Genomic DNA, 13,056 nt, shown 5'->3' with positions numbered 1-13,056 from the left:
CATTGTTTTTCTTATAATAAGCCCTTCTATGTATGTTACGTTTATTCCAGCTGTCGTAGACCATTCGGTTGACAATCAGTAACCAGAGAATATTATGTTTATTTATTTATTTGGGTTTTATGGCCCACCAACACAGTATAGGTTATATGGCGCCAAACACAACTACAAATATTGGTTTCTCATCTCATTTACATTGAAATAAAAACATGAGGTATGGAATCAAAATTTACATACCTGCTGGAATCCACAGCAAAACGAAGTGTTAAGAACCTATTAGTCGCCTCTTACGATCATGCAAGGGTAAGGCAGTGGTTCCAATTCTTTTCATACACAGATCGCTCCAGAACCACATTGGGCGGAGAATATTATGACCGTCAGACTATTATGGCCGTCGGACTTTATTGGTTGATTGCCCCAGTTCATCAGATGACACCTATTGTTTTTAGGGTCATTACATCAAAGGTCAATGGCAGAATGATATTTAGACTGAAAATGGTTCCTGATCAAATGCTACAGCTGTCAAACTTAATAGTAGACTTTTTAGCTCGCCTGAACTTTCTATTAGTAAAGGTGGATGGCCAGGTGTCCTGTGTCCATTGTCAATAATTTCACTTAAACACCTCTGAAACCATTTGCTGGGTGGATGACACTTGTTCTATCTGGTCCTCTACAAAAGTTGTTGAAAGAAGAATTCTGGTTGCCATGGCAGCCAAAAGGAAAAACTTGAAAGCATTCTGTATAGGTCCTCTACCTAGAAATCATGTACCCATCTTATTCAGGCGAGTAACATAGAGCCATCATAGCCCTCCTGTTCTGTTTTGGGAAAGGGTCAGTTGTCAACCTGTCACAATGACCGAGATTTTACAGGAAAACTCTGGCAATTTCATACCCTGATGTGTTTTACAAATAGATCTTACTTTAAGTTCAAGGGTCTTTATTTATTAGCATTTGAAATATGAAACTGGTGTGTGAGGATGACAGATCTTGAATTTGTCATAACTTGGTTGATAGCAAATCTATACTGATGAAATTTTGCTGAGCCGTTTGAGGATTCAGAATGCACATTCATACACAGTTTCATTACAATCATGTGTTAATTCAAAAATGACAGAGTAAAATGAAAATCTATCATTTTAAAGTCAAAGTCTAAATTTCAGCCTTTAAACATTGATGAATACGAGAGCCAGGTTATACTGACCTTGTTAGCTAATGCTTCAGCTCACTATGAAATCATTATTACTGGTATGGGACAAGGTTTCATGGATTTCGTGTTTGCATCATTTCTCAAAATTAAGTCCCAAGGAACAAATAACTTCCCATTTATCTTCTCTTTAAAATCTGAAATCCATTAATTGATATTTCCTGGATAAATGCTGTTCTAGCAGAATCCTTCAAATTACGCCACAGAAACTGAATGGTTCCACAGTATCATTCAGCCATTTGATGTAACAAGAGTTTTGTCCTCCTGTTTCATAGATGTATTAGGCATATCAGTTTTCAGCATCTTGCATGTAATTTACTGGAAGTTTCTCTTAAGATTTGAGGTTACTGTTATGATAAGTTTTTCATTTGGTAATTTTTTTTGCAAATGAAACCTTAAACCTAGTCTTTTGGTGATTTCCATTTAAAGACGTATCGGACAGTATTCTATTTGTATATAGGCAAAAATTTTCCTTTCGACAGAATTTTTTAAAGTCTGTGTATTGAATGAGAACCAAGTTTAAAACGGAAATACGTATTAAAAATCATAGGTACCCTAATTCTGATCTTGAATTATCTGCCCCTGAAAATAGATTTTTCAGTATTTTCCGACTTTCAAGGGCAGATAATTCATGACCAAGGCTGAGTACCTAAGATTTGTTTTATTCCATATTTCTATTTTTGATTTGATTCTTTGTTAGTAAACAAAGTTTAAAGAAGAAATTCTGTCCGTAACAAAATTTGGCCCATGTCAACACAGACACTGTGGCAAATGTCCTTAACTATGAACATGACAAAATGATACCACAAAGTCCTGGTCTTTCCAATGGACTGAATTTCTTTAAACTTTGTATACTGACTGCAAAAGAAGTCTGAAACAGAAATATTGATTAAAATGCACAGTTTCCTAGCCTTGGTATTGAATTATCTGCCCTTGAAAATTGGGTTTTTTGCTGAATAGCTATAATGTCTTTATTTGCCCACTTTTAACATAATAAATGCAAACAAAAAAGTTGTATGGTAGTTATAAGAGTTTACTAGCATTATGTAAACTGAATAAAAAATAAACATAAAAGATAAAATTTTAATGCTGATATTATACCAAACAATTTATAAGTTTGAGCAATTTCTTAAAGCAATATTTTGTCAATTTTTTAAAAATATATATAACACATTACATTAACATTAGATTAACTCAAGATTGCTGTGAATAATGCTCTTGTCTAGCAATACTGCTTTACAATGGAAGGATAAATTGGTGACACAATTAACAATAGCTAAATTTCTAATAACAAGAATTACTTTAACAATTGTTGTGGAGGTAAATCAGCATTTTATATCATTGGTTGTGGGTGCAGATTAGAATATCTGACTCGAGATCTTTGGTTGTGGATGCAGATTAAAATATCGGACTCGAGATCATTGGTTGTGGGTGCAGATTAGAACATCTGACTCGAGATTGTTAATTTCGAAAAAAGAACAGTTACCAGAGAGCTGATATTCCAAACACCTACAACCAGTGATAGATTCTTTTCTTGCAAATACCACATACTATAAATATAACAATAATAAAATAAAACAAATGACTTATTTTATAGCCCTTTTTTCTTACAGTGATGTATTTATAAGTGTGGGAAATTTGCATCCCTTAAAATGACATCATAAATGCACGCTGACATAAAGTTCCAATTTAGTTTTATTATATGTAGTGTAGTGTCATTTTAGATAAAAACAATTTGTTCTGAATCTAGCAACTACATTAATCTGGCTTTAAATGAAAAACTACTAGATGAACGGACTATTTCAGTGTTGTTCATTAATGTCATTCACAGCACATGCCATCCTACACCATCCCAGCTACACCATCCCAGGGTCCTACACCATCCCAGGGTCCTACACCATCCCAGCTACACCATCCCAGGGTCCTACACCATCCCAGCTACACCATCCCAGGGTCCTACACCATCCCAGCTACACCATCCCAGGGTCCTACACCATCCCAGCTACACCATCCCAGCAACACCATCCCAGGGTCCTACACCATCCCAGCTACACCATCCCAGGGTCCTACACCATCCCAGCTACACCATCCCAGGGTCCTACACCATCCCAGCTACACCATCCCAGGGTCCTACACCATCCCAGCTACACCATCCCAGGGTCCTACACCATCCCAGGGTCCTACACCATCCCAGCTACACAATCCCAGGGTCCTACACCATCCCAGCTACACCATCCCAGGGTCCTACACCATCCCAGCTACACCATCCCAGGGTCCTACACCATCCCAGCTACACCATCCCAGCTACTCCATCCCAGCTACGCCATCCCAGGGTCCTACACCATCCCAGCTACACCATCCCAGGGTCCTACACCATCCCAGGGTCCTACGCCATCCCAGGGTCCTACACCATCCCAGCTACACCATCCCAGGGTCCTACACCATCCCAGGGTGTAAGATAGTTGTTCCATACTCGGGTAAACTTACGTTTTGTATGCATGAATATGGCTTCTATCATTCTAGCAATATGGTATGTTCTAAAGAAACTCTTGGTTACTGAAACTTGGTAGTAGCCAACACGTGTAGTTACCAACACTTGTTCATTGCGGAATCAATAATTTCATTATCCAAGATCAATTTAAAAAACATATAATTTGAAGTTGTTATTCATGGTAACAGATATATGCCAGCAAATGCTAAAATTCCCCACCCCAATTCTATGTAGGATAAAATGGAACATTTACCCTTTGTTTTGATGACTCTAAAGCTGAAAGTAAATAGATTAAATCAATTAAAATCCCTTCACACTAAAGTTATCAACAGAGCCAACAAAAATAAGACTCATGATAATTAAATATATGTACTTCAAAATAAACTTATCAATCAAATGAGGAACATATGCCATATCAAACCATTTACTCTAAATACAAAGTGTTCTAAAACTTCTTTTAATAATGGAAGTAACCCTGAGAAAGATCCACACTGGATTAGACACTTACTGGGACCATGCCTCTTCCTACCATACAAAGGTGTATATACTCTCTTACATAATGTTGTACTATTATAAATCTATCCTATGCAGTTATATCATTGAATATATTGTATAGACATTATAGATTTGTTAATGGAAAACTGTCTATCAGTTTTATGCAATAAATCTGTCATGTTTCTCTATAACATCAGCTTTATGTAGCTTTCATAGTGCTTTCTATATCTGTTTTCCTAAAGGATTACAAATATTACTATGAAATTTGACTTTGACTGGTTTAGTGTGGGTAGGCCATGATATCATGAGGTAGGGATGTTCACAATCTTCTCCATGTTGTCTGTCATATACTGCTTACAGTGGTCTCTTACACCTTCTGAAATATCAAATACACCTTAATGTAATATGTCACCGTGAGAGAGTTTTTGAGACAGTTCATCAAAAAAATTGCTCAGCCCATTTATAAATGTGTTTAGATGTAAATGCAAATGACTTTTCATGTAAATTCATTTCAATATTATATTCTTCTTTCCCTACCACATATACAATAGATACTCTCTGAACCAAAGTTAGGTTTGGTGGGGATCACTTTTTAGCCCACCATCATCAGATGGTGGGCTATTAAAATCACTCTGCGTCCATGGTCCGTCCGTCCGTCATTCCGTCCATCCGTTAACAATTTCTCGTTATCACATCTCCTCAGAAACTACTGGGGGGATTTTGACCAAACTTTGTCAGAATGATGTATTGGTACCCTAGTTGTGTCCCCCTGAAAATCAGACTGGTTCAACAATTTATGAGTGAGTTATGGCCCTTTGTTTATTTCTATATTTTACATAGATTTATATAGGGAAAAATTTTGAAAACCTTCTTGTCCAAAACCACAGAGCCTAGGGCTTTGATATTTGGTTTGAAGCAATGATTCAAATTATTTCTCTGGGGTCAAATATGGCCCCGCCCTGGGGGTCACATGGTTTATATAGACATATATAGGGAAAAACTTTGAATAACGTCTTGTCCAAAACCACAGGGCCTAGGGCTTTGATATTTTGTATGTGACATCATCTAGTGGTCTTCAACTAAGATTTTTCAAATTATACCCCTAGGGTCAAATATGACCCCGCCCTGGGGGTCATATGGTTTACATAGACTTAAATAGGGAAAAACTTTGAAAATCTTCTTGTCCAAACCACAAAGCCTAAGGCTTTGATACTGGTAATGTAGCATCATCTAGTGGTTCTCTACCAAATTTGTTCAAATTATCCCCCTAGGGTCAAAAATGGCCCCGCCCCGGGGGTCACATGGTTCATTATAGACTTATATAGGGAAAAGCTTTTAAAATGTTCTTGTCAATAACTACAACATTTAAATTTGGACCACATATGTATTTTTGAGTGGCAAGATGAACCTTGACATGAGTTGACCTTGATTTTGACCTAGTGACCTACTTTCACATTTCTGTAGCTACAGCCTTCAAATTTGGACCACATGTATATTTTTGAGTGGCAAGATGAACCTTGACATGAGTTGACCTTGATTTTGACCTAGTGACCTACTTTCACATTTCTGTAGCTACAGCCTTCAAATTTGGACCATCTGCATAGTTTTGTGCACTGGAAAAAAACTTTGACCTTGATTTTGACCTAGTGACCTACTTTCACTTTTTTGAAGGTACAGGCGTCAGATTTGGACCATATGCATAGTTCCGTGTTTCAAAATGAAATTTGATATTGATTTTGACCTAGTGACCTACTTTCACATTTCTCAAGCTACAGCCTTCAAATTTGGACCACTTGCATAGTTTTGTGTACCAAAAAAAACTTTGACCTTCACATTGACCTAGTGACCTACTTTCACATTTTTGAAGGTACTGGCTTCAAATTTGGACCACATGCATAGTTTTGTATTCCGAAATAAAATTTGACCTTGATTTTGACCTAGTGACCTACTTTTACATTTCTCAAGCTACAGCCTTCAAATTTGGACCACTTGCATATTTTTGTGTACTGAAATGAACTTTGACCTTTACATTGACCTAGTGACCTACTTTCACATTTTTAAGGTACAGGCTTCAAATTTGGACCACATGCATAGTTTTGTATTCCAAAATAAAATTTGACCTTGATTTTGACCTAGTGACCTACTTTCACATTTCTCAAGCTATAGCCTTCAAATTTGGACCACATGCATAGTTTTGTGTACCGAAATGAACTTTGACCTTTACATTGACCTAGTGACCTACTTTCACATTTTTGAAGGTACAGGCTTCAAATTTGGATCACATGCATAGTTTTGTATTCCGAAATAAAATTTGACATTGATTTTGACCTAGTGACCTACTTATACATTTCTCAAGCTACAGCCTTCAAATTTGGACCACTTGCATAGTTTTGTGTACTGAAATGAACTTGACCTTAAGATTTACCTAGTGACCTACTTTCACATTTCTGTAGCTACAGGCTTCAAATTTAGACTACATGCATAAGATTGTGTACCGAAACAAACTTTGACCTTGACATTGACCTAGTGACCTACTTTCACATTTCTCAAGCTACAGCTTTCGAATTTGGACCACATGCACAGTGTTGTGTACTGAAATGAAATTTGACCTTGAGCTAGTCAATAAGTCTTGAAATTTGGAACACTCAAAAATGGCACATTGGTGGGCGCCAAGATCACTCTGTGATCTCTTGTTAATAGATATCATCATCGAAAGTCTTTTTAGGAGCCGGTGTTTTACACGGAAAGAGTAACTTTTTTAAATAGAATAATGTCCGGGAATCAATATTGTATGAGAGTTCGAATGTAGTAATTTCAGCAGTGAGTATTTTACATGGAAGGATTTCCTTTTTCTATAGAATAATAACCGGGGTCGTTATTCTATGAGATTCGAAGGGAGTCATCTTTAGGGAGTCAGTATTTTACTTGGAGGGGTCAGTTTTTCTATAGAATAATGACCGGGGGTCGTTATTCTATAGAGTTTTCAAAGGGAGTCAGTTTTTTATAAGGGGAGTCAATATTTTACAGGAAAGGAGTCACATTTTCTATAGAATAATGACCGGGGGGTCGTTATTCTATGGAGGTCGAAATACTTCATTACACCGGCACTGGTGCTACCAGAGTGCTGGTGCTGACACTGGTGCTACCAGAGTGCTCCGATACTGGTGCTACCAGAGTGCTGGTGCCGACACTGGTGCTACCAGAGTGCTGGTGCAGGTACTATTGCTACCAGAGTGCTAGTGACATCATTTCCTGTCAATGTATGATCATATGTTACTTACTAAAAAGAGTGCTTACCAGAGTGCTGGTTCTGGCACTGGTGCCACCGGGGTGCTGGTGCCGGCACTGGTGCAACCAGGGTGCTGGTGCCGGCACTGGTGCAACCAGGGTGCTGGTGCCGGTGTAATGAAGTATTTCGACCCCCATAGAATAATGACCCCCCGGTCATTATTCTATAGAAAAAGTGACCCCCCAGTCATAGTATTATGACCCCTAGATCATAGTACTATGACTCCCCCACGTGAAGTAAACTGAACCTCACGAAGAATATTGACTCCCATAAAAAAACGACCCCCTGTCATTTGGTCAAATTTAGTGATAACTCGTGTATCTAAGGCCTAATTGCTGCATTTTATGCCCCCACTCGGGGGAGGGGGGCATATAGATTTGCCCTTGTCCGTCCGTCCTTCCGTTTGACCATTAGCCCCAGATACCATCACTTGACACAGAAATCAGAGCATTCCGCAACAGGAAAAGGGATTCTATTTCTAGACGCTGTATCTTGGTGTATACATTTTTTTCAGGAAAATAACAATTCACAATACGTTCACAAAACACACCAGTGTCAATAATCTCTGCAAACTTCGGTATGAAGTAATTCTTCAGAAGAAAACTGCACAAGAAACTGCTAGCATAGAACTTAGTATTAATAGAAGTTGCAATACTTAGCAGTGGCAGTAAAGTATGGTAGCGGCAACAATAGCAGCAGCAGTAGTAGTAGTAGTAGTAGTAGTAATAGTAGTAGTGGCAGTGGTAGTGGCAGTGGCAGCAGCAGTGGCAGCAGCAGCAGCAGAGGAATAAGTGACAGCAACAACAGCAGCAGCAGGAGAAGAAGAGGTAGATGTACAAGACGTATTAGTGGAAGCAGGTATAGTAGTATCAGTAGTAGTAGTAGTAGTAGTAGTAGTAGTATCAGTAGTAGCAGTTGTAGTAGTAGTAGTAGTAGAAGTAGTAGCAGTAGTAGTAGAAGAAGAAGAAGTACATGTAGTAATAGCAATAGAAGTAGCGGCACCAGTAGTAGTAGTACAATCAAAATGTTAACTATTGGCAATGGAGGGTATTAGAGTTGTAGATCTAGTAAAACTGTCCGTTAGATTTGGTGGGGATCACTTTTTAATAGATATTATCGTCGAAAGTCTTTTTAGGAGCCGGTGTTTTACACGGAAAGAGTAACTTTTTTTAATAGAATAATGTCCGGGAATCGATATATTATAAGAGTTCGAATGTAGTAATTTCGGCAGTGAGTATTTTACATGGAAGGAGTCACTTTTTCTATAGAATAATAACCGGGGTCGTTATTCTATGAGATTCGAAGGGGGTCATCTTTAGGGAGTCAGTATTTTACTTGGAGGGGTCAGTTTTTCTATAGAATAATGACCGGGGGTTGTTATTCTATAGAGTTTTCAAAGGGAGTCAGTTTTTTATAAGGGGAGTCAATATTTTACAGGAAAGGAGTCACATTTTCTATAGAATAATGACCGGGGGGTCGTTATTCTATGGGGGTCGAAATACTTCATTACACCGGCACGATTGTAGGACATTTGCCCCCCAGGACATTTGCCCCCCAATAAAAAAATGAACTGCTGGACATTTGCCCCCCAGTTGAAATGGCAGATAGGACATTTGCCCCCCATGGCTTATTTTTGGAATGGACATTTGCCCCCCAATATTTTTGTCCAATATGCCAGTATAACTGTATTTTTTGTTGTTTTATTATCAAAATTACTCTAAAAGGCAATTTTCAGTAAAAAAAAACTGTTTTATTAATAATAATTTGATAAATATGTTAATTACTTTTAGGTGTTAAGGTAAATAATAGCATATTATTGAGTAATAAAGTGCTCATAACAACGTTATAATTTCTTAATTAGTGTAATGTTTTTAACACTCAAAGTTGTTAATTTGGCTATTATCTACTACAAAATTGTATAAAACAAAGATATTGTACCTTAAAATATGATGAATGTCTTGTACGAAGTTCCTAAAAAGTCACTGGGGGACAAAAATATTGGGGGGCAAATGTCCTTTTCAGAAATAAGCACTGGGGGGCAAATGTCCTATCTATCATTTTAACTGGGGGGCAAATGTCCAGAAGTCCACTTTTTCATTGGGGGGCAAATGTCCTGGGGGGCAAATGTCCGGATCCCCACCGGCACTGGTGCCGACACTGGTGCCACCAGAGTGCTGGTGACATCATTTTCTGTCTCTGTATGATCATATGTTACTGAAAATGCAAAACTAGGTAAACCTTCATATAAAGGAAATCAGTGGCACAGTGGTTAGTAGGTTGGACTACAATGGCAGCAAACTGTGTTCAATTCCTGGTCATGGCTGATATCCCAACTAGTGTTCTGTGCTGGGTGATTTACTTAAATTGGTACTGTTTACAGCAGTATTGGCCTAAGACTGGATGCTGCAGAGGTAAATATGACACCTGCCGTGGGCTTGCTGGAAATAAGTTGTTTCATCTTTTCCAGGTGGGGACTTTTGTCAACTACCCACGTTAAACAAGAAACTTCTTTTATTATATTACCTTCGGCTGTTGGTGTTAGTCAGATTGTGAATGATGGACATCTAAAATCACCCATGAGTGCTAAAATGTTCAGCAAGACATAAGTTCAATTACATAATAAATATTCAATTAAAACAACACTTTTGCATTACTTATAACAAACACATCATTGCCAAGGTGATAACTTGAGTCATTTCAAATAGTGAGTCAAGTAAGGAGCTATAAATATCAGGTTTATAAAACAACAAGCTAATCTTTTCTTTCTTTACTGAAATATTTGTATCACAACATTATTACCATTACTGAGATGTTATTACTAAGGAGATGTCACTGTATAAGTATGGCTGCAGTGGAGTGGCATTTAATGGTGAGTGGCAACAGTTGTGAAGGAGAAAACTGCTGAAATATGACTGCAGTTAACTTGCAGTTCACTGACATTTAATGGTGAGTAGCAACAGTTGCCAAGGAGAATGCTGCTGAAACATGACTGCAGTTGACTGGCATTTAATGGTGAGTTGCAATAGCTGCTGAGATATTACTGCAGTTGACTGGCATTTAATTATAAAGTTGCAACAAATGCTAAGGACAGTACTGCTGAGATATGACTGCAGTTGATTGGCATTTAATAGTGAGTTGCAACAGTTGCTAAGGAGAATACTGCTGAGATATGACTGCAGTTGACTGGCATTTAATGGTGAGTTGCAACAAATGCTAAGGAGAATACTGTTGAGATATGACTGCAGTTGACTGGCATTTAATGGTGAGTTGCAACAAATGCTAAGGAGAATACTGCTGAGATATGACTGCAGTTGACTGGCATTTAATGGTGAGCTGCAACAAATGCTAAGGAGAATACTGCTGAGATATGACTGCACTTTATTGGGTTTTAATGGTGCATGAGAAGTTGTTAAGGAGAATGCTGTTGAGATATGACAAAGCTGACTGGCATTTAATTAAAGTGGCAACAGTTGCTATGGAGAATGTTGCTGGGATGTGATTGCAATTCAGTGGCATTAAATATTGAGTGGTAACAGATAGTAAAGAGAATGCTATTGTGATATTACTCCAGTTGACTAACAGTTGACATTGAAAAGTAACAGACATTAAGAAAGGGTTTAACTGTTAACTGTTGTAGTATAACTGCAGTTGTTGGTATGTTTTGTAGGATGTTGTTAAGATTGGTTAAAAGAATATCATGACTATTTACAAAAATGCCAAATTCATAAAATCTTTTAAAGATAAGCTTTACTTTAGATCTTATTACTGCTGAGAAACAGCAAGTAGTATCATGTGACAGCAGTTCAGATGTACAGCCAGTACTAACATTGGACAGCAGTTCAGATATACAGTAAGTACTATCAATGTCACAGCAGTTCAGATACACAGTAAGTACTATCAATGTAACAGCAGTTCAGATATACAGTGAAACACCGCTCGCTCGAGCATCCATGACTCGAGCACCCGGGCTCGCTCGAGCAATTAATGTGGTCCCGGCCGATTTCCTTCTATTTTCTATGTGAAATTACCATGGCTGGGTCGAGCATCCGTAACTCGATCGCTTGAGCATGACACCTGGTCCCTGTGTATTGATTTACTCTTTGTTGCTTATGGCAAACTCGAGCAGAGGTGTCAAAAAGTTTCACACCTTCGGCAGTCAGAATGTATCAGTTAATTTAAAATTTTCGCACGCCGTGAGAATTGCATGGTCTATTCCCCAACTATCTGAAATGTTATTTTGTCGGTATATTTGATCTGATAATGAGATTAATCATTGGTGAAAGGTGGAAGAAAAATTTTATTGATCAAAATTGTTATTAATTACTACTTTTTTTCTGCGGGATCGAGAAGATAATTATGAGATCTTAATATTTTAATCAACAGTTGTTTGCATGCAAATAAAGGAAATAAGATAGCCTTTTCATAAAATTGAGACGATAATTATGAGATCTTAATTTGGAGAAGAAAATCGTGAATTCGATTACAGTATTTCAAATAAAAAAAAAAAAAAAAAAAAATGTCTTAGCTGTTTCTTCACATGTGCCAATTACGATCTATCATAAATAACGTTTGTAATACGTTTTTTGAAAATGTCACGAGTGTGTTATTATTACGCATCACCGTTTCCTCTGCAAATAGTCTCGATGAAAATTGGTAAAACAAACTTCAATTTCTTTATATGTTGGTCAATGTTGGGTCGCTCGAAACCATGGATAACTCGAGCATTTTGCTTATCCCCTTGCGACCTCGAGCGAGCGGTGTTTCACTGTACAGTAAGTACTATCAATGTAACAGCAGTTCAGATGTACAGTAAGTACTATCAATGTAACAGCAGTTCACATATAAAGACACCACTATCATGTGACAGCAGTTCACATATAGAGACATTACTGTTAATGTGACAGCAGTTCAGATGTGGTTATCAATACTAAATCACTGTTCATAAAAAATGAAGGATGTCTGGATGTTGGTGACTTGATCACAATGAAGTTTTTTCTGGTAAGTCTTTAGTTTGAGATGTACTGCTGAAGGTTCAGTTATATAAACATGTTGTCTAGTCTTGGCATCGATCACTGTACAATGGGGGTTGGAGGGGGAGGTGGTGTGACTAGGGCGTTGGCGGTGACCGGTTGTGGGTACAAAACTTCTCATGTTGTAATAAATGTTCCTGGAAAAAAAATGAAAGAAGTTTAATGAAATTCTACCAATTTGTTAGTTTGTTATGTACAAATATGTGAATTTTAAAACAATTAAAGGGCAATAACTCTGAAGTTACTAATGAGATTCTTACAAAACTGTGTGACTGTGCACTACTACATTATGGTGATCTAAATTCAGTTTAAATTTCACAGTTCTATGATAAATATGTCACAAGTTATGAAGCAGAAATTGCCATATTTATAGTACCCTATATAGTTAACACTGGAAACTACTAAGGACCATAACTCTGGTGTTACAAGGGCAATCTAACTGAAACTTGACGGGCCACATTTCCCAATAGAGATGAACATGTACATGAAGTTTTATTTAAACAGTTCAAACCACTTCCTAGACATGACAAATGGACAACGCCAAAACTAT

General features: G+C 37.6%; 1 protein-coding gene across 1 annotated transcript in view; it reads right to left on the bottom strand.

The window, feature by feature from the left end:
* Positions 1-10,228: 10,228 nt before the first annotated feature.
* LOC123562101 (uncharacterized) overlaps positions 10,229-13,056 on the bottom strand; it is a 34,316-nt gene continuing 31,488 nt past the window's right edge. The window contains exon 11 of the mRNA XM_053534616.1: positions 10,229-12,643. The gene's annotated coding sequence lies outside the window, so the exon portion shown is untranslated. The remainder of the gene's footprint in view (positions 12,644-13,056) is intronic.

Source organism: Mercenaria mercenaria, chromosome 2 (assembly GCF_021730395.1).
Source record: "Mercenaria mercenaria strain notata chromosome 2, MADL_Memer_1, whole genome shotgun sequence".
Taxonomy (NCBI): Eukaryota; Metazoa; Mollusca; class Bivalvia; order Venerida; family Veneridae; genus Mercenaria; species Mercenaria mercenaria.
This window is presented reverse-complemented; position numbering and strand designations above follow the sequence as displayed.